This window comes from Crinia signifera, chromosome 5, assembly GCF_055691185.1.
Source record: "Crinia signifera chromosome 5, ASM5569118v1, whole genome shotgun sequence".
NCBI lineage: Eukaryota > Metazoa > Chordata > Amphibia > Anura > Myobatrachidae > Crinia > Crinia signifera.
This window is the reverse complement of record NC_139221.1, coordinates 119,746,681-119,774,573: the sequence shown is the minus strand read 5'-3', so window position 1 is coordinate 119,774,573 and position 27,893 is coordinate 119,746,681. Positions and strand designations below refer to the sequence as shown.

The window sequence follows — 27,893 nt, the reverse complement described above, 5'->3', positions numbered from 1 at the left end:
AAGAGTGTGAGACGCCCCCCCACTTTTGTCACTGTCGGCCGAAGCCCCTGACAGTCATGCAGAGGGTTTATCCTCTCCTTTTGTGGCTGGCTTCTTGTGAAAAGAGCCAAATTTTGACTTCTGTGTCTTGCCTCTAGAGGACTGAAACCTTCCCCTGAAAGACTGTCCTCGAAAGGACGCACCACCTCTAGGGGAGGGCCGAAAGGACGGCTTAAAAGCAGAAAATCTTGACATCTGCTTTGCTGAGGAGGCCGGCAGGAATGTACTTTTGCCGCCCGTGGCCTGTTTTATAATCTCCTCTAGCTCGGTACCAAAGAGTACCTTTCCTTTGAAGGCTAATGTTTCCAGAGCCTTCTTGGACTCATTGTCTGCTTCCCAGGCTTTAAGCCAAAGCACTCTCCTGGCATTAATGGAGACTGTGGACACTCTGGTAGCCATTTTAATAGCTTCCTCCTCTGCTTCCACTGCATATTCTGCTGCTGCCTTAATCTTTTCTGCAAGCAGTAATGCACCAGGGTCAGCCTGCAGCACGGTGCATAATTCACCAGCCCACTCTATCATGGCCTTAGAGACCCAGGCTGAAGCAATAAGGGGCCGTAAGGTAAACCCCACCCCTTCAAAGATAGCTTTGAGGTTTCCCTCCAGCTTTTTATCCCAGAATCTTTGAAAGCTGCACCGCCCTGTACTGGTAATACAGTAGCCTTGGACAAACGTGCCACTGAAGCATCCACCACTGGGACCTTTTCCCAGAGCTCCGCATGAGACTCTGGCATGGGGTACAGACTAAGGAATCGCTTAGGCATCTGAAGCCTCTTATCAGGAGTTTTCCAAGCTCCTTCTAATAATTCCTGTAACCCCTCATCTGAAGGAAAAGTAACAGCCTCCTTCCGCTGTCGCTTAAAAACACCCTTAACAGGAGTCTTATCCTCCACAGTCAGCTTTAAAGCCTGCTTCACAGCTACAATGAGATCCTCTATACCAGCAGCAGAGTTCTCTTCCAAATCATCACCCTGATCCCAGGGGATGTCAGTATACTCTCCTTCCTCTTCATCTACCACAGTAGTTAAAGCATAAGACCTTCTAGGGGTCCCTGCCACATCATCCATTTTGTCCAGCATTTCACTGAACCTGTTAATCCCTTTTGCAGTATCCTGCATCACCTGAATCAGTGCAGGATCTGCCTGGGTAAGAGGCAAGGAGCCAGACGACTGCTGAGATGATGGCATAGGTCTCTGTGATTCTACCAGCCCATCACTCTGCCTGTCCAAAAGCTGCACCAAAGCGTTTACTGACCTGCCTAGGGCCCTGGCCCACGCAGGTTCCATATGCTCTGCCCTATGGGGATCGCTGCCCATGGGTCTCACATCAGCGCAAGTAATACATAAGCCCCCCTTGGCCATCTGCTCAGGGACAAACTTTTGTGTGCAAACATTGCACGCGCTCAGTGCATTAAGGGCTCCCTCCCCCAAAACCACAGCCTGATGCTCAGACATGATGCAAGTGATAATTGTATATCTATCAGTATATACAGTGCAAACAATTGTACAAGCGCTTATACAAAGTCAATGCACCCAGTCACTTAGCTGTCTGTAGGTTTCTCTGCGGGGAAGCGATGCCCAGGAAATCCAAGTCACTCTGCCAGGATCAATTCGCCAGCTCAGCTCCGCTGCAAGCGTTCTGAAAGGCGCCAAAGTCAGAGTGAAGGAAGAGACCAAAGTCCCTGCTGCTGCGGGGTCCGTGACCTTTTGGCGCCAACCACCCCCAGCTAGCCGCTCCTTAGGTAGGATTTCCTTGTTCCAGTGTCTCCCCCTCAAATGGGGACCACTTGGAACATGCCTGTCACAGCGCTGCTGTCCTCTCAGTCAGGAGCTCAGCGTGTAAGCTCCGCATAAAATGGCCGCCGCCATCACGGAGCGCCTGTCCCCCATGATCCCCACCTAACTGTGGAGCCGGTTTCAGGCAGCTCCGGAGCCCAGGCAGCCTCTTAATAGAGGCTATGAGCGCAGCACAGGGAGACCAGACAGCGTCTACCCTGTGCACAGATAGCTGACAGGACGCGCTTCTGTCAGCTCCTGCTGCGCTAGCAGTGTGAGGATTCACTATGAAAATCCTCACACTGTGCCTACCTAGCTAGGGTAATAGTTAATAAAATAATAAAAATCCCCTAACTACTCTAATTCTTCGGCTGCTCCTGCAGCCCTTTAGAATAGCACCCACTCCAGTGGGCACCTAACACGAACTGAAGAGTCCAGGGATGCAGTAGGGGAGGAGCCTACCCTCTAAAGCTTTAGGATAGGTGCCTGGCTCCTTCGGACCCTCCTACATCCCAGTGTTGAGCTGTGTCACCAGGACCATTGAAAGAGAAACATGCTCTGTTGGTAGCTCTTGAGGACTAGGGTTGGCTACCCCAGGATTAAGCTAATGAAAAACTTGTACATCTGTTATGATTAAGTCCGAATCTGTATACAAACCGCTGCAATGAGCAGCTTGCATGACTAAAAAGAGGGGGCCTCAGTGACTGACAGAAAGAAAAGTGATTGCTGGTGCACATTTGGGAGAAACCTCAGAACAGCCAAATAATTCTCAACAGATGTCTAAGGCATTGGTTTCCAAACAGTGTGCCTAGGCACCTCAGGACACTTGCAGGGGTGCCTTGGGTTGGTGGGCTAGGATCAATTCATATTATTTATGGGCAATGTAAAAGGCAAAACTAGTGCTGATGGCTTCCAATCAGAACATATATGGACAAACAGAAGCAAATCCTGCCCCTCACCACATAATTGTGATATATAAACACAATGTACTTAATTTAATATATTTTAATATATAGAATACGCGCCATGGGAAACATTTAGCCTAGGGGTACATTTTGATGCTCTAAGGTACCGTGATTCTAAAAAAGTTTGAGAATCGCTGGTCTAAGGCATAGTGTACAATACCTACTGACTCTCACAGAATTTCCAGGAAACTACAGTCCTCCATCCCGCCCACTTCTGAAACAAAATGGGTGGAGTTAGGCAATGAGCAGAGTGGACCGAACCATTGAAGATATTGCTAATCAGAATCATAATACTGGAATCGTAGACACTGTGCTGCTGATTATTTTGGAAAATCCTATTCACCTTTTTAAAAACCATGTGATAGATAGATACTTTCATACACACACACACACACACTAGTAAACCCGCTCGAAGCATTTGCTTTAAAAGCTATTTTTACGGTTTATGGAATATTATTAGTTTTTTCATATACTTACCTGTTCCCCCCGATTGTCCCACGGTAGCCCCCCCCCCGTCGGCCTTCAGGATCTTCTTCAACGGTCCCAGGGGTGCATTGCGTGAGTTTGAAGGTGCGCCAGTGATGTCACCGGTGCACCCGCGCAGTGCACTCCTGGTACCGCTGAAGAAGATCCTGAAGGCTGCGGTGGACATGGGGGGACTAGGTAAGTATGAAAAAAGTAGCAGAGGGGCGGGGGATCCAAAATATTCTAAAAAAATCACGGTTTTTGGAATATTTTGGATAAGAGATCTCCGGATACGGAAGACCCTACCTGTATTTGCAAGGCTGATCTTAAAATATTGAGCAAATAAACACCATATATGGCAGAGGCAGACCGTCTGACATTTCTCCTGTTACATCACAGGGGAAGAATGGGAAAGGTCTCCTCCACAGGGAAACACAGACATTATGTTGTCATACATTGAAATATCTCAGAGGGGCAGATGTTTTAAGCCTTAAAAAACAGGTAGATGTGAGGGGGATAAACAGTGATAAATGTCCAGCCAATCAGTTCATAAGGGCCATTTTTAAACATGTCAGTTCGGGGCTGTTTGGCTGGACATTTATCACTATCACCCTTGCGTTTATCTCTTTTAAAACTTAATACATCTGCCCCAGTGAATGGACACAACATATGTTGGGTGTCAGATATAACGGGGCAGATGTATCAATCTGCCTATAAAGTTTTTTAAATAAACGTTATGCTGGAGAATCGGGCAAACGTTGTAGGCAGATGTATTAAACACCCCCCCCCCCAAGCCGATAAGGAGAGCCGTTATGCCCAGCGTGAGCGGTTCTCCTTATCAGCGCCCCGCGCATGCGCACTCGCGGCTCCCCCCCGCCGGCTTTCTAGGCATGCGCGAGATCTCGCTAAAACGGCAAGATCTCCAGCGCAGCCCAAGCCAGAAGCAGGGCTAGCGTTGTCCACACAGTGGTGGATAGGCCGCTAATTACTGGGGGGGATTGCAGGGGGACAGCCCCGCCGAGCACGTTAGGTACACTAGTAATACATTGGGGTAAACGTAATCCCACCCAGTAAACCAGCGTAAAGTGCAGAAATGCACTTAACGCTGGTTAGTACAACTGCCCCAATGGGCGGTATTCAATGACGTGAATCGTTGGTCACGGCGATTCTGATTTCAGATTCGCCAGCCATTCGCCGTTTTTTTTACGTCGATTCGCCACGCGTAGGGATTCGTCGGGAGTCGCCGGGACTAGCTGTGTCACCCTATTCAACGTGGCTGAGAATCGCCGCCCCCAACGGCGATTCTCAGCCAATCCGGCGTTTCCCTAAACAGCTTCAGTACTGTAAGAAATTGCAGTGAAATGCAAGAAAAATGCAAATTACCCTGAAAAAACGATTCCAATACAGCAGACTGCAAAAGCTGTGTAATCTCCTCAAAGGCCAAACGAAGGATTGAGGTGGGGAGGAGAATCATGGGTAAGTGAGGTGCACCATGGGTAAGAACATTGCATTGTGGGAGAAAAAAAAAATACCAGAAAAATTAAATATATATTTGTATAGCACTTCTACAACCATCAAATCACACAAGGGCAGCAAATAATATTAGATTACACTTGCAGAGTGAAATTAAACACTTAAAACCAATTATTTCACAGGTTCATAACAAAGTTCACCATAAAAAGATGACGAGGGACACTCGGTGAGGAACGGCGATATGAAACAAGAAATAAGAATCGCCAACTTCTCATTGAATACACTTTTGGCGATTCATGGCGAATCCCGTCGACTACCGGCGAATCCCCATGAAAATTCCTATAGACAAAAACCGGCGATTTGTAGAGAATAACATTTGGCGATTGGTGCTTCATTCACCGGTCGTCATCGGCGAATAGAGGTCGTTGAATAGGGTGATTCGCTTTTTCAGCTCCAAAAATCGCCGGCACACGCGAAAAAAAACACAGAATCGCCATAAAACTTGGCGAATCAGGCTCATTGAATACCGCCCAATATGTGTTAGTCTGGCAGCCATTTTTCTGACCATATACAGGTTAAGCATTAAGCTGGTTACACACATACAGATTTATCTGTGCAATCTATCTGATGTGGACAAAAATCTGGTAGTGTATACGAGCATATGACCATGAACGATTCACTCCCAAATGATGGAAAAGGGCCAAAAATGATTGTCCAGATACATTTGTTAATTTGATAGTTATATATGATTTCCAAAAATTACTATTGACTGTTTTCCAGTGTTTGGGAGCAAATGTTGGATTCTCATATGCACCGATACATTACCAGATTTGTATTCCTACCAGACAGATTGGACAGATAAATCTATAGGTGTGTTCCCAGCTTTTAGTCTCAGAGAAAGGGAGCAGCCAGATTATCTGGTGTCTGGAAGATCTGTTCAGAATTACTAGCAGAGGGAAGGACTAATCTTGGTGAAAAACCACAGACTCTGCAACACTATCTTCTGAGTGCTACAAATTGGACTAAAAGATTTAACAGTGAAGTATGTTGTAACCATTTATGGTCTGTAAATATAGACTGGTGTGAATGATGACCTATTCATTGTACAGTGCTGCATTGTTTATACTAAGATTTATAGGCCTCCAGATATCAGCAAATATTGCAATTTATTCCATGAATACACAATCTCCCAATCTTAAAATTTGCGCCCATACACTACCAGTGATTTGCTGATTTTTTTTATCTTCAAATCTGAAAATGCCCATCCACCATAACTGTAATAATACATCTACAAATGTATTGTCCAATCTGGTTGGTTGGAACAAAAACCTGGCTGCGGCACCTCACCCACACTGACAGATGGGAGCGCATAAAAGCAAGTGACCCTTCCTGACGGCCACGGCTCTTTCAGACTGCAGCACCTGTGTGCAAACGGTGCAGCCAGAGTTGTATGGCCGCTCCATACAGAGAGTAGGGATGAGATAGCATGAGTGCCAGCCCAGCGAGAGGATACTGATGTTCAACAGACACACTGACATCTGCATCTAACTCTGGGTGAGATTTAAGCCCTATTGGGCATGCTGTTCTATTCCAGATTATACAGAGACTGTAGGTTTGAGAGCTCTATACCACCAACATACAAATATATTTGGATATCCAATTTAATTGGCCAATTTACATCTGGATATACAGAACTGTTATATTTTGCTGGATACAAAGTCTTTAATTTAAGACACCCAATATACAGATATGTTGCTCTTAATTAGAAGTGAGGACGCTAATAACCTGCGTCAATTAAGGACTTTTGATGGTTTATCATATAAACCAGTGGTCTCAACCTCGGTCCTCAAGGACCCCCAACACTGCACGTTTTCCAGGTCTCCTCACAAGTGAATTAATTAGCTCCACCTGTGATCTTTTAAAATATATCAGTGAATAATGAGTGCACCTGTGCTACTGCCAGGAGACCTGGAAAACGTGCACTGTTGGGGGTCCTTCAGGACCGAGATTGAGAACCACTGATCTAAACATACTCTGAGCAGTGAGTACATCTGGGTTGTAAGGATCAATTTTATTAATTGATTTGTAGATGTTAATTATGAATTGATAATATTAGATGTCTTTATAAATTGGTTTCTTATAGATGTGCTGATGGTAATAAGTGCTGATGGTAATAAACTGAATTGTACTTTTTTATCCAAGCACTCTATTTTTCATAATTAATTGTTCTTATTTAGCGTCCCAGTAAACTAGTTGGGAGCTGCTGGGTAATGTACAGGCACTGATCAATATATCAATCAAATTTACAGATAATTACAAGTATATTATCAATTACATAGAATATTTTTTACCTTAGGTTTAGATTGGCAGACCAACACAATTTATATTTTTATTTGAAACATCTTTTTGTGCCGATAATTGTTTTATCTAACCTACAATGGTGACTGCTATCACTTTTTGCTTACAATCATAATTTGGGGAAACCCATTACATCAGCAATGATTTAGAGCCGGGGTGGGGAACCTCAGGCCCGTCTGAGTGGCCCTCCCACCTGCCTGGCAGCTTTGCTGGGAGTCAAGTACAGGGGAATTCTCACAAGAGGTCAGTAGTTCTCGCGAGATTCCTCTTAATCAGCAGCAGCCGGAGACTGTCAGTCCTATTCAGCGGTAGCCGCTGGAGCGTGGGACGGCTGCAGCAGGACAATTTGTAAGAGACATTTTTACATATGGCCCCCAAAGGATTTTTTTCCCCATACGAATGGCCCTTGGCACAAAAAAGGTTTCCCACCCCTGATTTAGGGCAAGCACCATAAAATTGTCAAACTGCCCCCAATCCATTGCTTTTGTGTGGCCAACTTTACATATTGCTTGTAAAACTTTTTTTTCACGTATTACAATTTTTAATCAATTTTTTCCCTAAAACATAAGAAAGCATTTAGCATAGACTAAATGGATACCCAATCATGTTTCTTCTTTTGCATAAACATTGGTATATGCTACTTTTGTATAGCTTTATCCATGTTATTGCAACTAACTCTATATTCCAGTCACATGCAGCCTTAAGATAAACCATTGACAAGGTGTTTATAAGCTTCAGAGACTGTTGCCTAAAATGGCATGCTTCCTATAGCCCCATACACATAGGGCGACAGGTGCCCCGTGCTGAACGATCTGCCTAAGCACAGAACGCTGCACACAGGCAATGCACCTGTGTGCTGAGCGATCTGTGATGTGCAATGTTTCCCTATGCTTATAGTAGGCAAAACACTGCAATCAAAGAAGAATAGACAGTGCAATCCCACCACGCTTATTTCTATCTGCAGTTCTAACACCACCATAGAGTAGAGCACATTTTCAGATTCAGTGTCAATTACATTTGTACAGCCAGTGGTGGAGCTTGTGAGTTGTGGGCCCAGGTGCAAAACTATCATTTGGACCCGCAACCCAAGTTCACAATGTGTAATGCTGGGTACACACCAGAATCATTTGGGCTCAATTCCCCCATTTGCAATGCAATTTCAACCGTATGAAAAAAGTAGAATTGGGCATGTTTTCAATGCGATTCTGACCCGATGCGCGTCCCCTCGCGCCGTTTGGTCGCTTTGGAGATTTTACCTGCTGCATTAAAGATTCGTCATCTACACTGGATTGGGTACAGATTGTGAGCAGATTGTGCGACTATCATATGATTTAAAGGATGATCATGTTTGTTCTGGCGTGTACCCTACATAATACAGTAGTGGGTAAGGGAGATGAAAGGGTTACAGTGTAAGACAGAATGAGGCAGTGGGTGACAGGGGAAAGACAGTTGGTGATGTACCTTTGTAGAGGCAGGCAGTCCCCCCCGATTATCCAACAGTCATGTGCACAGTGGGTGGAAGACGAGTGGCTAGGAAGGGAGCAAAAATCTTCAGGAATCTAACGTTGTAGTTAGAAAAATTGAATGCGCACAAAACAGCATTCAACCTAAGATCATGAGATGCAAGATTCAACCAGCGTACCCGCGCATTGCGTCACATGGTACACAAAATGTGCATACAATCATTCGATTTATCGAAATTGAATGATTGCATGCTATATCTCACAAGTGTATGGGCAGCATTAGACGTACTCTGACAGTACCAATTACACCGTTAGTGAGCTACCTTCAATTCACACACAGAAGTGAGTCAGAAATAAAAATGTACAGCTGTGTATTATTGAGAGGCAGTATGTGATTGTGATAGTCAGCACTGATAGGTGGCAGGACTCTGCTATCAGTCCGGAACACAAGGTCATCCCTGCCTCTCTAAAGGCCCCATACACAATGCGATTTGGTCCCGATTTCACCCGATTCGGATGGATCGGGTAGTGAAATCGGGCCAAATCGCATGTCCAGACACCCGATCCAAATCGATGCGCAGTCCCATGCACTTCGGATCGGAGTCGGGAGGTCGGACCGGCTGCACATAAGAGTTGCTAACTCTTATGTGCAGCCGGGTAGGGGACGCCGAAGCAGGGAGCTGTGCTCCAGGAATGGGAAGGGAGCAGGGTGGTGGGGACGCTTCGGAGTGGATGGCGGAGGATGCTGCTAGTAGGGCAGAGGCAGCGGACGCTGCGGGGGAAAGAGGTGGCAGTAACAGAGAGCAGGACAGGGGGAGCTGGGAGCTGTCAGTGCTGGGGAAAAAAAAGCCCATACAATGAATGGGCAGCCTGTGATTGGCTGAGCGCTCTCTTAGCCAGTCAGCAATTGGCTGAGAGAGCATTCAGCCAATCACAGGCTGCCCATTTGGCTTTTTTTTTTCTCAGCACCGACAGCTCCCGCCTCACCCTGCACGGCTCTACGTTACTGCCGCTTCTATGTGACTGTCCCCTGCACGCTGCCTCTGCCCTTCTAGCAGCACCCCCCACCAGCGTCCCCACCGCTCAGTCTTTTTTAATAGGATTTTCTCCCGCCGCTCGCCGCTACACCGGACCCTGCGGCGAGCGGAAGAATAGAAAAAATCCTGTTCAAAAGACTGGGCGGCCGCTGATTGGCTGAGAGCTCCGTTTTTTAATAGGATTTTTTTTCCTATGCTCCTGCCGCTGACTCTCCGTTCCCTGCCACGGACTCGGACCCTCTCCTGCTCTCATGCTGCTCCCTGGGTTTACATGTGATAAATCGGCTCGGGTTTACATTTAAAAAATGGCACATCAAGTGCCAAATCTTATCAAGCTCTCCCGGGGAGCTGATGGGAGAGCTCAGGGGAAGTCAGGCCGACTTGTCCTTAGGACAAGTTGGCCAAATTTATGGGGGCCTTAAGTTAAGGGCAGGGTCCCTCAGGCAGTGGGCACCACCCTGCTACTTGCTCTTGGCAATCATTAATCCAAAATTGTTTAAAATGGTCCCTGGGAGGGCCAGAGGATTACTCATTATTGGTTTGGGCAGCAGTGGACCCCTTACTTCTTAGGGGCCACGGTGCACTGCACCTGCTGCACCAATGGTAGTTCTGCATCTGTGGACAGTGTCAAAAGGCAAATTTGAACTACTATAAACAGATGTCACTCCACTTTGTAAATAAGGCTTACAGTTTAGCTCATAAACAAAATACCTGTTGCCATGGTGAGAGGCCATCTGTAGCTACATGCAGCTAATAAAAAGAGATAGACTGTAGTAACATCAGACAAAAGAAGTAATCATTGGAATCAGATCAGGAAACATGGTTTAAAGAATAATACCCCTTTCACATTGCAGCTTTAACACAGTATATTGCTGTTTTTTTACCGTTTTAAAACGGGAACAGCTGCAGTGTGAAAGCTCCATTGTCAATTTACCGGTTACAGAATACCGGTATTTTGAAACGTGTTAAAAGCAGGATCCTACATGTTTCTGAGACGTTTTCCCTGCAGTTTGAACAGCTCAGAAACGGTATTTGCTACAAATGATAACCACACAAGGATGATAGGTTATCTCCCTGCATTATCCTCGCCCACAAGCAGGAAATTACATTTAAAATGACATTGTATGGCTTTCTATGGGTGAAACGGGTTGAATCTGAAAGGTACAAAAACGGTATTGAAACTGCAATATACGTCAGGGTTGCCGACCCTCCCGGAATTACCGGGAGTCTCCCGAAAATCGGGTCCCCCTCCCGGCCCCCCCGGAAGGGTGGGAAATCCTCCCGGAATCCCACTGAGCCCCCCAATCGCGGCATTTAAATGCCGCAATCCGCGGGTCTCAGAGGAGGGGGCGGAGCTAAAACATCACACGTGTCATTTTAGCCCAGCCCCCTCCATGGAGATCAGTGATTCCGGCTATTTCCCGTAATGGGGGCGGGGCTTAATGACATCACAGTCAAGCCCCGAACAGGTAATGAAAGTCTCCTCTCCAGGCTTCTCCCGGAGAGGAGCATTTGAAATTCGGCAACCCTGATATACGTTTACAACATGCAATATGAAAATGGTTTAACTTGCTTTTGACCCATTTTAAGACACGTTTACAAAAACGGGTTGAAAGCAAGTTGTTTTTAAAGCCTTGCAGCCAACATGGGTGCTGTAAAGGCACTAAAGACGTCACTGTAAATGAATATCTCCCTTCCAACCAGTGGGACAAAATATTATTGTTGCTCTCTTTACCTTATTTTATATCACAATTAGAAGTTATGCTGCTAAAGGGGTGTACACACGCTTTGATTTTAAAGACTCTTTCGATTTGATGAGCGCTCCTGTTTTCTCTATATCGAAAAGAAAAATAGACTGAAGGCAAAGAAATACCAAAATCGATCCTGTAAATTGAATGTGTACTGTGCCTTGAATGCAAAATGTTACCAATCATTGTGATGTTTCCCAAAAAATTATATTCATTTGGAATGTACAAAAAAATAAATAAACAAAGCACAGGTGTCCCAACACTGATTTAAACATATGCATTGACAATTACTGCCTTTTTAGTGTCATCTTTCATGTGGGAACCATTTTGGTCTGGATTCAAAGTAATTAATACTGTATATTATTTTTATTTTATGCAGATGAACTCTGTGTCTAGTAAGGTGCACTTATCCTAATGTATTGAATTGGTATTACCCCATCATCATCATCATTTATGTATTCATTTGGTGCCACAAGGGTTCTGCAGCGCTTAAAGTGCATACACATGTAAGCAAAATAAGAGAAGTGACATATGACAATATATAAACATTGCTGCATCGGGGGGTCTTTACAGAAAGCATAGGGTGGCAGGAGGGAGAATCAAAAATTGGCAAGTATGAAAATATATACGGTGTATATATATATATATATATATATATATATATATATATATATATATATATATATATATATATATATATATATATATATATATATATACACACACACACACTCACTCACGCACACATAGGTGCAGCTGCTATGGGGCCCAGAGCTGAAGGGGGCCCATCTTTGTTGTCTAAGTAATATGTTTCACTTACATTTATCACCATCAGTTGCTAAATAGGGGGCCCTTACAAACTTTTGCTATGGGGCCTACAAATATCTAGGTGTGTGTGTGGGTGTATATTTTGTCTGTAAGTCTCCAAAATACTGCCATCTACTGGCAGAGAGTGAAACGTCATCTCTTTCTCACACATGCACAAACACAGAAGGTAGCCCACTAGCTTTCGAAGACAATAAATACACAGTTGTTCTAACATTTTAACTTTATGGATAGGAGTACTCAAATATTCTCTGTAATGCGCTGCACAATATGTGCGAACTATATAAATAACACTAATATATTTATAAATGGTAAAGTGTCCAGAAACAATAGGATTACTCCAGGTGGTAAACCACAGACAGAACATACCCATGCCCTGCAGTCTATTGACTCTGTCCCTTCGGCTGTCTGTTATTACGGTGTGATTACAGTTTTGTTCCATATTGTAAAGTGCAAAAAGAATATTCTGGCACTATGTAATAAATGCCAATAATAATTGGAGTCCCATGGTAATATAACCCAGGCATCCTATAGGACAGTACAGCGAGACCGGTATGAGTCTGCCAGGATATAACAGGACTTTCAGCATCAAACCCACAGAACCACAGTATACCTCTGATTTATTTCTCTTATTACACACCACCACTAATTCCCCAGTGTACAGTAACAGCCAATTGAAACCAGAACGGGGATTGGCTGCCTTCAGCCTCATAGTTACATAAAGCATTAGAAATAAACATATGCCACAAACGGCAAGACACTTTCAATAATATAGCTAAATACGTCTACAGGTGTTTATTTGTACATTGCCGTGTATACACACACGCAGAGAAGCCATAGAATATATAGACATAGCATAGCAACAATTTATGTGCCTCACCTGTCCCTGGAATCGGGGTCACTATCTGTCCGTCTATGCGTCGCCCGTGTTGATGCCCGGTCACATGACCGACCCCCGGCCGTGTGTGTGACACTCGTCTCTGTGGTAACAGTGATCAGCGCTGGATAGGCGGGGCCAAAGCGGCTGCGCACCTGATGACGTCACAGCGTGAGCGAAAAAATTAACAAATGCAAGGGTTTAGCAGCGGTGGATGATGATGAATGATAGCAGCGGAAGCCAGCTGAAGGGGACAGAGTCAGACATGTGGCCGTGCGTGCGGGCAGCAGAGTGGTCGGTGGAGACCGGGGGTAGCCGCTGCATTGCTATAGGGGGCAGGGGAGTGTCATGCATGACATGACAAGTCAGGTTGCAGCGATGACAGATGGACGGAGGCGGTGGCGTCTGTCCGTGTCAGCGGTGTAGCTGGGTGCCACAGTGCCCGGAGCAAGGGCATACTTTGCGCCCCCCCCATTTGTAGCAGGCCAATAGCCACCCCACCTCAGTGGCAAACGCAGGATTTTCATGAGGGGGTTTACACACACACACACACACACAACTATATTTTCACCAACTCACTTATAGCCAAACACACCCATTTCAAATACTGAAATATAATTAACATAATAAACTTTTTTTCAGTGCTGTGCTACTGTACCTGGTGTCCCCTGTGCAGCCTGCACTGCACACCATCAAGGGGGGGAGGCAGTAGGCTCTGCATGCTGGGCTTTCAGCACTGCAGGCAGAAGCCAGGGTCATCAGCACTGTGGCCGGGTGTCAGGGTCATCAGCACTGCGGTTGGGCGCCAGGGTCTCCAGCACTGCGGGTGGAAGCCTGACTTTCAGTGCTGCTCGCAGGAGACAGGGTTATAAGCGCTGTGGCCAGGTGTCACAGTCATCAGCGCTGCAGGTGGGCACCAGTGTCATCAGCGCTTGGGGCGGAAGCCTGACTTTCAGCGCTGCGGGCAGGAGACAGGTTTGGAGACAGGTTTGTCAGCGCTGCGTGTGGGCGCTGCAAGCGGGAGACAGTCTCCCGCTTGCAGCGCCCACACGCAGCGCTGACAAACCTGTCTCCCGCCCGCAGCGCTGATAACACAGTCTCCCGGAGACTGTGTTATCAGCGCTGCGGGCGGGAGACAGGTTTGTCAGCGCTGCGGGAGGGAGCCCCTGCCTCCCCTTTCACTGAGCACGGCAGTACGCCACTGAGGGTGGGCGGTGTACAGCAGGGCAGGGCAGGGATGCCGTTTGCGGTGCGTGGCTCCGGCGCCCTGTCAGCTTACTGCGCCCGGAGCTAACGCTCCGCCGGCTCCGCCCTAGCTACGCCTCTGGTCCGTGTGTCTGAGATCGTGTGTCTGTGGCTGTGCTGCTCTCTTTCCTCACTGGTGGTAACACAGGGGGAGAGGTGCTTACTGACACAGGGTCCGTACTAGTGTCACCAGTACAGCTTACTAACCATTTCTTATAGTGTCATCTCCACGTTAACAGTGCGCCTCACATAGGTAGTCATATCTGTAGTGTCACTGCAACATTGCCATCATCACGAAATCCCAGCACAAATCACAGCCACGCACCTCTCTCCCTCCATCCGGCACCCCAGCAGTCTGCACAGCAGCATTAGGATGTGGGATTGGGCTTTTAGAGCATATTGGAAGCCCCATAGACAATGTAGCACAGTAGGGGACTTGTTAGTTACTGTCTGTGTTGGTCTACCTTTCTATGGGATTCAAAGATGACAATAATGCACCTCTGTGACTCCTTCCTGGGTGACCACTAAACAACTCTTCCTCTCCACAAACTAATTGTGAGAGGAGCAGAGTCAGACTCTCAGTCCCTGGCATGGCAAGGGTTAATTCATCTACTTGAGAAGTGCATTCAACTGTATATACACAGACTGGCTGTGCTGGCACTGACTGTATGTGCACAGTGTAGACTTTCTGCCTGCTGGTCAGTTGGAAGGATGGATTCCACCATTGAAGGGTTAATTTAGTGTAATTTGACACCGTTAAATAAACAGATAGTAAACATTGTTTTTCTGCAGACATAGTACTGGCCCTGATAATTAAACTGAACCCTATACATTAATGTTAGAATTTTGTTATATACAAAATTCCAGCGCAATTAATGTGTAAAGACAGCCAGTAACAGCATTTTATTTGTGCCCTATTCGCTTACCAAGTCCCAGCGCCTCTTCCAAAAAACACAATAATGTAGAACGAGGAAGGCTACATATATGGTACGATGTATTGTCAATTTAATAGACCGTGGGTTGTTTAATCTGTATCTTTTAATAATTTTCCTACATGAAAAAGGAGGAATAATAGATTTTCCCTATAAATTGGCCAGGCAATGCAGCAGACACCCCATCTCACCATCACCCTTGTCACTTGTTTGTTTACTAGTTTATTTAAATTAAAATCCCATATCTGGATCAGCCCTGCCATTCCTTGTGCATGTCATTAAAAATGCTTGCTTGTTGCCAAGGGGGGTGAAATTGCTCGTTGCCAAGGGGCAGGGCCATCTTAAGATCATTAGGGCCCCCGGGCAAAGCAGTGCAGTGGGGCATATAATATATATATATATATATATATATATATATTAATATACTCCAAGTCTGCCGGCACTCAGTGAAAACATCCAAGCAACGGGCCTCGGTGCCCAAATGATAGTCGATACACACACTCCAAAAGAAGGCCCCAGCGGAGGCAGAAAAAGTTGAGGACACAAAAAAAACGTGTATTGAAACAAGCTTTCGGGGTTTGATCCCCTTCGTCAGTATATCCTGACGAAGGGGATCAAACCCCGAAAGCTTGTTTCAATACACGTTTTTATGTGCTGAACTTTTTCTGCCTCTGGTCTGGAGTGCCATTCTTTTGGAGTGTGTGTATATATATATATATATATATATATATATATAGGACAAGGGGGTCCCGGCACTCTTCCTTATAGGTGCAAATACTTGAGGTGCCTTTCCGATTTTCGAAGAAAAGATGTAACAACAGGCATGTAGATGGCACTCTCAAGATTGTACAAATTCTGCGCGGCGGCAGCAAGGATGAAATAAATGAATCAACACAGGCTTGTGTGTCAACGTTTCGGGCAAAGCCCTTTATCCAGACATAAAAAATAACCAACAGTGTACTCACATTTATAGCAGACAGTGGGGGCAGGAACACCTCGTGCAGAAATCACCAGCACGACCCGGGCGGGTGAGGAGTGACGTCATCTGGCGCACTCCAACGGGGAAAGCGGGGTCACCGGGGGCGTGCTAACAAACCCAAAGGGTGGTTGCTAAGCGACCAAGAACGCTGTCTGGTGCTTGCAATAAGAACTGTGCCGATATCAGCTTGGAGCCGAGTGCGGGGAGAAAGGCGTACGGGGGGAGCGGCAGTGGTGCTGAAAGGCCGGCTGCTGATCTCTGCAGCGGTGTTCTGTAAAACACAGATGACAAAATGCAAAGAGCAGAACGGACATCAGTAACATACTAGAATAAAGCAGATATGCGAATTGCATCAAGTGGACATATAATATACTGACACATTAAGAGTGTGCACAATATTGCAACGGAGTGCTTGATAACAGATGATTTTATGAAAGTGCATAAGAAAAACGGGGGGGAAAGAACCAGAAGGGGAGAACAGGGTCAGAGAAAGGGGTGACTAACAAGAGTGGAGAGAAACGGGGAGAGAGGGCTAGAGTGCGGACGGCACTGAATGTGTCGACTGCGAGAGAAGCGCTGGGGACAATGGGGGAAGATGCCGGCTGTGTGGACGTAGCGTATGACAGAAGTGAAATGCAGACTAGAGGGTGTCTGTGCGGAGAACTGGTGTACAGGCGGGTGAATGGTGGGAAGTGGTGTAAGCAGCGGGCGGGTATGTGTCCGGCGGTGCAGAGTGTCGGCTGAGGAGGCAGTGCTGGGAGGGCTGTGAGAGTGATGCCCGCACTCGTATGACTAAGTGCGGGTAGGGGTGCCAAGTGGATGCGGCGGTGCAAAGTGTCGGCTGGGGAGGCAGTGCTGGGAGGGCTGTTAGAGTGATGCCCGCACTCGTATGACTACGAGCGGGTAGGGGTGCCGGGTGGATGCGGCGGTGCAGAGTGTCGGCTGAGGAGGCAGTGCTAGGAGGGCTGTGAGAGTGATGCCCGCACTCGTATGACTACGTGCGGGTAGGGGTGCCGGGTGGATGCTGAGGACCAAGCTGGGTGAATGGGACCAAGTGTGCTGACAGCATCAGAAAGTGATGCGCGCGGGCACACGGCAGACTGCACGGGTGCTGTGCATAATAACAGATGTGGCAAGGTGCAAGAGGCAACCTCATCGGGGGGGATGTGAGGTCCGGGGGAGAAAAACGGGGCTGGGAAGTGGATGTGGACTGGGGCTGCTGGGGATGCAGTGAGGTGGAGGGAGAGCTTAGAGTGAGGTGAAGATAAGACACCATGAACTGGCGGAGCTGTAAATGAAAGGCACAGTGGACGTGCTAGGGAGTGCGGGGAGTATGGTAAGGTGCATGAAGCAACCTAACCTGGTGCTTGGTGTCAGTGACGAGAGATGCAAGACGTGGAGGAAAGGAGAAGAGAATGAGTGGGAAAGAATTAGGACAGAGATGAGATAAATAGGGAAGGAGACATGTAGTGACAGGGGTACAGACAGATGGATTTAAACATGGTTAATGGATTGGACTAAGAATGGATAATTAGAGAAAACAAGCAAGGGGTAACATTTCATTAAGTCCGTTTGGTTGTACAGTGTCCAATTGATGGATCCATTTGGCCTCAAGTCTCAATAAAGCTCGACCTCTATCACCACCCCTCTTGTTGTCTGGAATACAGTCAATGATCTTGTACCTTAAGCTGGGGAGACTGTGCTGGAAGGCCTTCCAGTGTCTGGCTACAGGTTGATCTGAGCCTTTAGTCCCCAGAGCTGCCCGAATGCTCGATTTGTGCAAAGCTATGCGTTCTTTAAATTGCCGGATGGTCTTGCCGACATAAAGAGAGCCACATGGGCATTTGATGTAATATATCACGTATCTGCTACTGCAGGTGAGGGGGTGGCGAATGGGAATTTTGGTGCCAGTTCTAGGATGTAGAAAGAAGTCACCTGTTTCAAGTCCGTTACAGGTGACACAATTAAGGCAACGAAAGTTTCCATTTTTTCTGCGAAGAAAAGACTGTGGTGCGGCCTCTTTGAAGTTGGAAATGTCATTGTGCACAATGAGATCTTTGATATTTTTGCTGCGTTTAAATGCAGGCATAATAGCACAGCCTTTGAGAGCAGAGAGGTGGGGATCGCAGGTGACAAGGGGCCATATTCTCTTAGCCGCCTTCACTAGGACCTGGCTGGAGGTAGAGAAATATTGGGACCATACGATTTTGTTGGAAGTTCCTGGTTTATCCTTAGGAGTGAGCAGGAGGTTCCTGTCAAGGAGCAGCACTTTTTCTTTCGTGGAAAGGAGCAGTTTAGCTGGATAACCTCTAGCCAGGTATCTGTTGGACATAGCGGTCATCTCCTTCTCTGCGTCTGAAGAGTTAGAACAGATGCGGCGTGCTCTAAGGAACTGGGAGTAGGGTAGGGACCATTTTGAGGCAGGTGGGTGGAAACTGCTGGCAAAGAGTGCAGTATTCCTGTCGGTAGGTTTGTGGTAAACTGTGGTGATTAGTTGTAGATCTTCGGTTTGTGTGATGTGCACATCCAGAAAGTTGATGTCCACGAAACAGCTGGTATGCGTGAACTTGATGTTGGCGTCCTGACGATTGATATGCTCCATGAGTGAAAGGAAGCTGTCTTGGCTGTCATCCCATAGCAAGATGATGTCGTCGATATATCGGTAGTATGCTTTGATCTTGGTGGAAATTTCAGGGTCTGAGAAGAACAAGTCTTTTTCGGTTTCAAACATGAAAATGTTCGCTAGGCTCGGGGCCACACAAGACCCCATAGCCACCCCAGAGTGCTGCAAGTAGTATTTATTGTCAAAAAGAAAGTAGTTGTTTGACAATGCCAAGTCAAGAAGATCCATGAAGAAGGCGCAATCTGGGCCTTTGTACAGTTCACTGTTGAAGACTGCCCGTCTTACTGCTTCTAGGCCCCTGGAGTGTGGTATGCTGGTATACAATGAGACCACGTCGATGGTGCAAAGAAGACATTTAGACGACAGGGGGGACAATGCTTGCAGATGTATTAACAGGGCAGTGGTGTCTTTCAAATAAGTAAACTGTTGCTGTACGATGGGTTGGAGGAACATGTCCAAAAATTGGGCTGCAGTGTAAAACAAAGAGTCTCTGGCGGCTATGATGGGCCTACCAGGAGGGTGTACCGGGTCTTTGTGTAGTTTAAACGCAGCAAAAATATCAAAGATCTTATTGTGCACAATGACATTTCCAACTTCAAAGAGGCCCCACCACAGTCTCTTCTTCGCAGAAAAAATGGAAACTTTCGTTGCCTTAATTGTGTCACCTGTAACGGACTTGAAACAGGTGACTTCTTTCTACATCCTAGAACTGGCACCAAAATTCCCATTCGCCACCCCCTCACCTGCAGTAGCAGATACGTGATATATTACATCAAATGCCCATGTGGCTCTCTTTATGTCGGCAAGACCATCCGGCAATTTAAAGAACGCATAGCTTTGCACAAATCGAGCATTCGGGCAGCTCTGGGGACTAAAGGCTCAGATCAACCTGTAGCCAGACACTGGAAGGCCTTCCAGCACAGTCTCCCCAGCTTAAGGTACAAGATCATTGACTGTATTCCAGACAACAAGAGGGGTGGTGATAGAGGTCGAGCTTTATTGAGACTTGAGGCCAAATGGATCCATCAATTGGACACTGTACAACCAAACGGACTTAATGAAATGTTACCCCTTGCTTGTTTTCTCTAATTATCCATTCTTAGTCCAATCCATTAACCATGTTTAAATCCATCTGTCTGTACCCCTGTCACTACATGTCTCCTTCCCCATTTATCTCATCTCTGTCCTAATTCTTTCCCACTCATTCTCTTCTCCTTTCCTCCACGTCTTGCATCTCTCGTCACTGACACCAAGCACCAGGTTAGGTTGCTTCATGCACCTTACCATACTCCCCGCACTCCCTAGCACGTCCACTGTGCCTTTCATTTACAGCTCCGCCAGTTCATGGTGTCTTATCTTCACCTCACTCTAAGCTCTCCCTCCACCTCACTGCATCCCCAGCAGCCCCAGTCCACATCCACTTCCCAGCCCCGGTTTTCTCCCCCGGACCTCACATCCCCCCCGATGAGGTTGCCTCTTGCACCTTGCCACATCTGTTATTATGCACAGCACCCGTGCAGTCTGCCGTGTGCCCGCGCGCATCACTTTCTGATGCTGTCAGCACACTTGGTCCCATTCACCCAGCTTGGTCCTCAGCATCCACCCGGCACCCCTACCCGCACGTAGTCATACGAGTGCGGGCATCACTCTCACAGCCCTCCTAGCACTGCCTCCTCAGCCGACACTCTGCACCGCCGCATCCACCCGGCACCCCTACCCGCTCGTCGTCATACGAGTGCGGGCATCACTCTAACAGCCCTCCCAGCACTGCCTCCCCAGCCGACACTTTGCACCGCCGCATCCACTTGGCACCCCTACCCGCACTTAGTCATACGAGTGTGGGCATCACTCTCACAGCCCTCCCAGCACTGCCTCCTCAGCCGACACTCTGCACCGCCGGACACATACCCGCCCGCTGCTTACACCACTTCCCACCATTCACCCGCCTGTACACCAGTTCTCCGCACAGACACCCTCTAGTCTGCATTTCACTTCTGTCATACGCTACGTCCACACAGCCGGCATCTTCCCCCATTGTCCCCAGCGCTTCTCTCGCAGTCGACACATTCAGTGCCGTCCGCACTCTAGCCCTCTCTCCCCATTTCTCTCCACTCTTGTTAGTCACCCCTTTCTCTGACCCTGTTCTCCCCTTCTGGTTCTTTCCCCCCCGTTTTACTTATGCACTTTCATAAAATCATCTGTTATCAAGCACTCCGTTGCAATATTGTGCACACTCTTAATGTGTCAGTATATTATATGTCCACTTGATGCGGTTCGCATATCTGCTTTATTCTAGTATGTTACTGATGTCCGTTCTGCTCTTTACATTTTGTCGTCTGTGTTTTACAGAACACCGCTGCAGAGATCAGCAGCCGGCCTTTCAGCACCACTGCCGCTCCCCCCGTACGCCTTTCTCCCCGCACTCGGCTCCAAGCTGATATCGGCACAGTTCTTATTGCAAGCGCCAGACAGCGTTCTTGGTCGCTTAGCAACCACCCTTTGGGTTTGTTAGCACGCCCCCGGTGACCCCGCTTTCCCCGTTGGAGTGCGCCAGATGACGTCACTCCTCACCCGCCCGGGTCGTGCTGGTGATTTCTGCACGAGGTGTTCCTGCCCCCACTGTCTGCTATAAATGTGAGTACACTGTTGGTTATTTTTTATGTCTTGATAAAGGGCTTTGTCCGAAACGTTGACACACAAGCCTGTGTTGATTCATTTATTTCATCCTTGCTGCCGCAGCGCAGAATTTGTACAATCTTGAGAGTGCCATCTACATGCCTGTTGTTATATATATATATATATATATATATTCCATTGACAAAAAACCTTACGGTTTCACATGTCCCATTAAGGCTTCATACACATGATCTGGCATTTCTGAAACCTGTTGTAACTCTTCCACTCAAACGCCAAAAAGCAATGAAATTACGATCATTAAGGCTGACGCCTTAATGGACGTGTTCCTTGCGCAATACAGATATGGTACGCCATCACAGCCTGTGGGTAAGTGCAGATTCAGCACTCTCACAGAGTGAGATTGCTGTCACTCACACAATGGTGGAGCTGCTAATTCACAGATTTGTGTGCTCATTGGAATACACACATGCAGTCTATGCAACTGAAGGTCTGAGCAGTAAACAGAGCCGAGAGGATGGGGTAAAAGTGGTGTTGATTGGGGTAGGAGGCAGTGTGGTGCGGATGGGGAATAGAAATGCGTAGATGGTAGGAAGGCTAAGCAGCACTGATGGGGGACTAACGAAGCAGATGGGTGGAAAAGAGTGGCACAGATTGGGGAAGGTAAGACAGAGTGATGCGATTGGGTAGGAAACAGAGGAGCAGTTGGAGGAAAGACAGCACTGATGGGGGAGGGGGTTCGGAGCAAAGGGGATAAAGGGCAAACAGAGCAGTACAGATGGAAGGAAACTGTGTCATGGATGATGCAGGCAGAGCAGCATGGATGGAGGGGGAGACAGTATCACTAATAGAGGGGAAGCCAGTGGCACAGATAGAAGGAAACAGTGGCATCTGTGTGGAAAGGAAGGGCAGGGCAGATGGGAAAAGACACATTGGTGCGGATGAGGGAGTACACACAGCAGTAGGGATTGGGGAAGACAGAGCAGCCTAAAGGCATATAGGAGAAGAAAGTGTAGATGCATAGTAGTTGGAAGTATTCTAGTTTTTGTAATTATGAAAGATGTTTCTGGTAACTGCATGTGAATACTAAATTAAATGGATATATGTAATGAGTGTGAAAGATGTTGGACCCTCAATGGATAGTTCTAGTAATAGTGTTTATTCTAGCACCCGCCATCTTTGAAAACCCATGCAGTTCCTCTACCCTGTCTGGGGTGTTGCTTTCTGCTGTAGTGTTTCTAGCACAGGTCTGGTTTGCAGTGCTGATATACAGACCACACTGTGCTAGAATTACTACAGCAGACAGCTACACTCCAGGCAGGGAAGAGGAACTGCATGGGTTTTCAAAGATGGCGGGTGCTAGAATGAACACTATAGTAACTCAGAGGTATAGACAGTTTTAGATGAATGCGGGTACTTATTAGGATAAATGCGCCACATAACTGCTCAGACCTTCAGTTGCATAGACTGCATGTGTGTATTCCAATGAGCACACAAATCTGTGAATTAGCAGCTCCACCATTGTGTGAGTGACAGCAATCTCACTCTGTGAGAGTGCTGAATCTGCACTTACCCACAGGCTGTGATGGCGTACCATATCTGTATTGCGCAAGGAACACGTCCATTAAGGCGTCAGCCTTAATGATCGTAATTTCATTGCTTTTTGGCGTTTGAGTGGAAGAGTTACAACAGGTTTCAGAAATGCCAGATCATGTGTATGAAGCCTTAATGGGACATGTGAAACCGTAAGGTTTTTTGTCAATGGAATTTCATAGCTTTTTTTCAATTTATTTTTTTAATTCAGAAATCTAAAATTTCACTGTAAGAATAAACATTGGATTTATTTAAATGTTTAACGATAACACACCCCTGGCAACGAGCATTACCCCTGGCCACAAGAATTTCAAACCCCTGGCAATGAACATTACAAACCCCTGGCAATGAGTATGACACCCATCCCAGTGCATGAAACCCCTGTCAACAGGCAAGACATCCAGCCCATGAAACCCTTGGCAACGAGCATGACACCCAGCGTGTAGAAGCTTTACTGTAGGGCATAAACTCTCCTAAAATCTCTCAGTTTTGGATTCTCAGACCCTATTACATTCCCCGCTGGGTGTTAAACTGACTATTCCATGTTGCAATTGCATTTGGTATATTTATTGATGGCTTGGATGTAAGAGAACTTCAAATTCTTAGGCTAATGTACCTTGGTTTGTGAAGTTAATATGCCTTCCAAGATGAAATTGAGGTAAAGAGTTGGACAAGGTTTAATTTATGATAACAAAGCAAAAGGTGGACTTTCCAAACTTTTAAGGCGCAATCAGTCCAGATATTATCCGACCGTTTTGAGGGCTCATTCAGTCTCTCTTGTCTGATTGATCCAGGGGTTCTCGGAGGAAATCAGAAACAATGACAACCATCAGTTAGATATAAATCAATAAGAGACGGTTTTTAACTGTTGGTGAGGAAGCGAAGAAATGTAAGTGGGCGTACCCTACTCACAGTGTGACAGGTGATGTAAATACACGTAGCGGGTACTTGTCCTGCCGGTGGGTCTTCTGTGGTCTCTTTCAGTAGAGATGGCGATACATATATATGTGGCGGGTATTGATCCTGCTGGTGATTTTCCTAGGATTTCCACTCAACCTCTCAGTGATGTATATGCCGTGTAGAATGGAATAAAAATAAACAATGTGTGAACTCAATTTTAGTGCACAAATTTTTTTTAAAAGTGTATTTAACACTAGAGTGTCCCCATAGGCGCACCTCACTCACTTGGAATCAGGGTGAGGTACACGTATAAAGGTTTCTTTGTATTTGAAAAATATTTAGTGTAATTCAGGTGATAGGCGCACCTCACTCACTTGAAGACAGGGTGAGGTATACATATAAAGGTTTCTTTAATAGCCAAACAGGTATAAAGTGCAGCTAAAGGTGATAGGCGCACCTCACTCACTTGGAATCAGGGTGAGGCACACTTATAAAGGTTTCTTTGTGCTCAAAGGGTATTTGGTGCAATACAAGTGATAGGCGTACCCCACTCACGGTTCTTATGGAGATTTGAAAACCCGTAGCGGTTTCTTTGCCTTTATATGTGTTGGGTTAAAGCTTTCTGATGGTTATCAGGATTTTCTCCATCCGAGGGGTGTGTATACAAATAAAAAAGGAAAAAAAAAAACAAAAAAACAATGTGTAGACCTATAACAGGCTTCCCATAAATATATTTATGGTACAAGATTTTTGATTCACCCACTTAAATTAGTGAGATTACTCAGAATGCTCTCGTACCGAAACTCACACTGGGTGGTGCTTTTTACAAGTGCATAAAGGTATCTTTCTTATAAGTGCCACAATTCCGTGAAATCTTATCCGTCACCGAAAGAGAGATCAATAGTACCCCGTGATGCTGGGAGAACTTGGAATGATGATGGCGTACCCGAACTTACAGTTAGACAAGTGTCTGAACTCCTATAATGGTTTCTTTAACTCTGTAACTGCTGGTCATCTATTTCAGAGGTATTTCTTCCAGATGTATAGCCGGCATGTACAGAGTAAAAAAAAGTGTTTTCAAAAACCAATCCCACCACATGGGATTATCTCAACACTGTGACAATAGACTCTTTTCTCCTTCATAAAAAATTGATTTTATTCTTGCTCTAAAAGATCCTCCATCCCCATGATGGTTGGATCACACAATCCAAAAACAGTTAATAAGACCCACAATGGTCAGACATAGAATATAAAATGCAACAAGAAAAAAATGAAAAAATAAATAAATAAAAATAAAAAATTCAAAAAATCTCTTAAAAAGTTTAAAAAAGAGAAATCCAATACATACATCCAATGTTGGGCATAAAGAGGTGATGGCTGCTCACTCTCCACACTGGCTGTCGACGCGTTTCGGTGTTACCACCTTTCTCAAGATGTCTTTTTTTTCATTTTTTTCTTGTTGCATTTTATATTCTATGTCTGACCATTGTGGGTCTTATTAACTGTTTTTGGATTGTGTGATCCAACCATCATGGGGATGGAGGATCTTTTAGAGCAAGAATAAAATCAATTTTTTATGAAGGAGAAAAGAGTCTATTGTCACAGTGTTGAGATAATCCCATGTGGTGGGATTGGTTTTTGAAAACACTTTTTTTTACTCTGTACATGCCGGCTATACATCTGGAAGAAATACCTCTGAAATAGATGACCAGCAGTTACAGAGTTAAAGAAACCATTATAGGAGTTCAGACACTTGTCTAACTGTAAGTTCGGGTACGCCATCATCATTCCAAGTTCTCCCAGCATCACGGGGTACTATTGATCTCTCTTTCGGTGACGGATAAGATTTCACGGAATTGTGGCACTTATAAGAAAGATACCTTTATGCACTTGTAAAAAGCACCACCCAGTGTGAGTTTCGGTACGAGAGCATTCTGAGTAATCTCACTAATTTAAGTGGGTGAATCAAAAATCTTGTACCATAAATATATTTATGGGAAGCCTGTTATAGGTCTACACATTGTTTTTTTGTTTTTTTTTTCCTTTTTTATTTGTATACACACCCCTCGGATGGAGAAAATCCTGATAACCATCAGAAAGCTTTAACCCAACACATATAAAGGCAAAGAAACCGCTACGGGTTTTCAAATCTCCATAAGAACCGTGAGTGGGGTACGCCTATCACTTGTATTGCACCAAATACCCTTTGAGCACAAAGAAACCTTTATAAGTGTGCCTCACCCTGATTCCAAGTGAGTGAGGTGCGCCTATCACCTTTAGCTGCACTTTATACCTGTTTGGCTATTAAAGAAACCTTTATATGTATACCTCACCCTGTCTTCAAGTGAGTGAGGTGCGCCTATCACCTGAATTACACTAAATATTTTTCAAATACAAAGAAACCTTTATACGTGTACCTCACCCTGATTCCAAGTGAGTGAGGTGCGCCTATGGGGACACTCTAGTGTTAAATACACTTTTAAAAAAAATTTGTGCACTAAAATTGAGTTCACACATTGTTTATTTTTATTCCATTCTACACGGCATATACATCACTGAGAGGTTGAGTGGAAATCCTAGGAAAATCACCAGCAGGATCAATACCCGCCACATATATATGTATCGCCATCTCTACTGAAAGAGACCACAGAAGACCCACCGGCAGGACAAGTACCCGCTACGTGTATTTACATCACCTGTCACACTGTGAGTAGGGTACGCCCACTTACATTTCTTCGCTTCCTCACCAACAGTTAAAAACCGTCTCTTATTGATTTATATCTAACTGATGGTTGTCATTGTTTCTGATTTCCTCCGAGAACCCCTGGATCAATCAGACAAGAGAGACTGAATGAGCCCTCAAAACGGTCGGATAATATCTGGACTGATTGCGCCTTAAAAGTTTGGAAAGTCCACCTTTTGCTTTGTTATTATTGTGTTTGGTTATTTGGGTGATAACCGAGGATTAGTACGGACTAGAGGCTGCATTGCGCCATAGAAAGGTCACATCCTATACTTGTTTTTGTATAAGGTTTAATTTATGGGCTTTCATATGAGTTATAAACAGCAGTATATTTCAATAAAACTGACAAAATCAAAATATAAAATTTCTCAAAAAGGAAAGTTTTAAAAATTTTGGAAAAAAAATTCTAACATCATTCATACTGTTGTTAATAAATCAATAAAGTTTTATTTTGGGATCATTATGAGATGATTCTATATAGTAAAAGGCCACATGCCATAATGCCCATTAAGTTATGCCACACACCGTAATGCCCATTACACATTATAGCAAACACCATAATGCCCATTACGCATTATAGCAAACACCGTACTGCCCATTACACTTTATAGCAAACACCGTACTGCCCATTATGCATTATAGCAAACACCGTAATGCCCATTACGCATTATAGCAAACACCGTAATGCCCATTACACTATGGGGGGGCACTGAGGGGGGGGCAGCATACACACGGGGGCACTGAGGGGGGGGCAGCTTACACATGGGGACCCTGAAGGGTGGACAACATACACATGGGGGCCCTGAAGGGGGACAGCACACACATGGGGCACATATATAGTAAACAGCATGGCGGCACTCACAGACAATTTGAACAGAGACTACACAGAGTCAATATAGATAGGGCACTGGGGGGGGAACAGTGCACACACGGGGGCACTGGGGGGGACAACACACACACGGGGGCACTGGGGGGACAGCACACACAAGGGGGCACTGGGGGGGGACAGCGCACACACAGGGGCACTGGTGGGGGAACAGCGCACACGGGGGCACTGGGGGGGACAGCGCGCACACACGGGGGCACAGCGCACACACGGGGGCACTGGGGGGGGGAAGCACACACACGGGGCACTGGGGGGGACAGCGCACACACGGGGCACTGGGGGGGACAGCGCACACACGGGGGCACTGTGGGGGGACAGCGCACACACGGGGGC

The 27,893-nt window shown here is 46.0% G+C and overlaps 1 protein-coding gene across 6 annotated transcripts in view; it reads right to left on the bottom strand.

Moving 5' to 3' along the window:
• MAK (male germ cell associated kinase) overlaps positions 1–27,893 on the bottom strand; it is a 172,473-nt gene that overhangs the window by 97,149 nt on the left and 47,431 nt on the right. For 2 of the 6 annotated variants that reach the window (XM_083187929.1, XM_083187934.1), the window contains exon 1: positions 13,029–13,181. The exons of 1 other annotated variant lie outside the window; for it this stretch is intronic. The gene's annotated coding sequence lies outside the window, so the exon portion shown is untranslated. Of the gene's footprint in view, positions 1–2,943; positions 2,965–13,028; positions 13,184–13,683; positions 14,014–27,893 lie in introns of those variants that run through there. 3 more of the 6 variants (XM_083187930.1, XM_083187933.1, XM_083187932.1) reach the window with 3 other exon arrangements.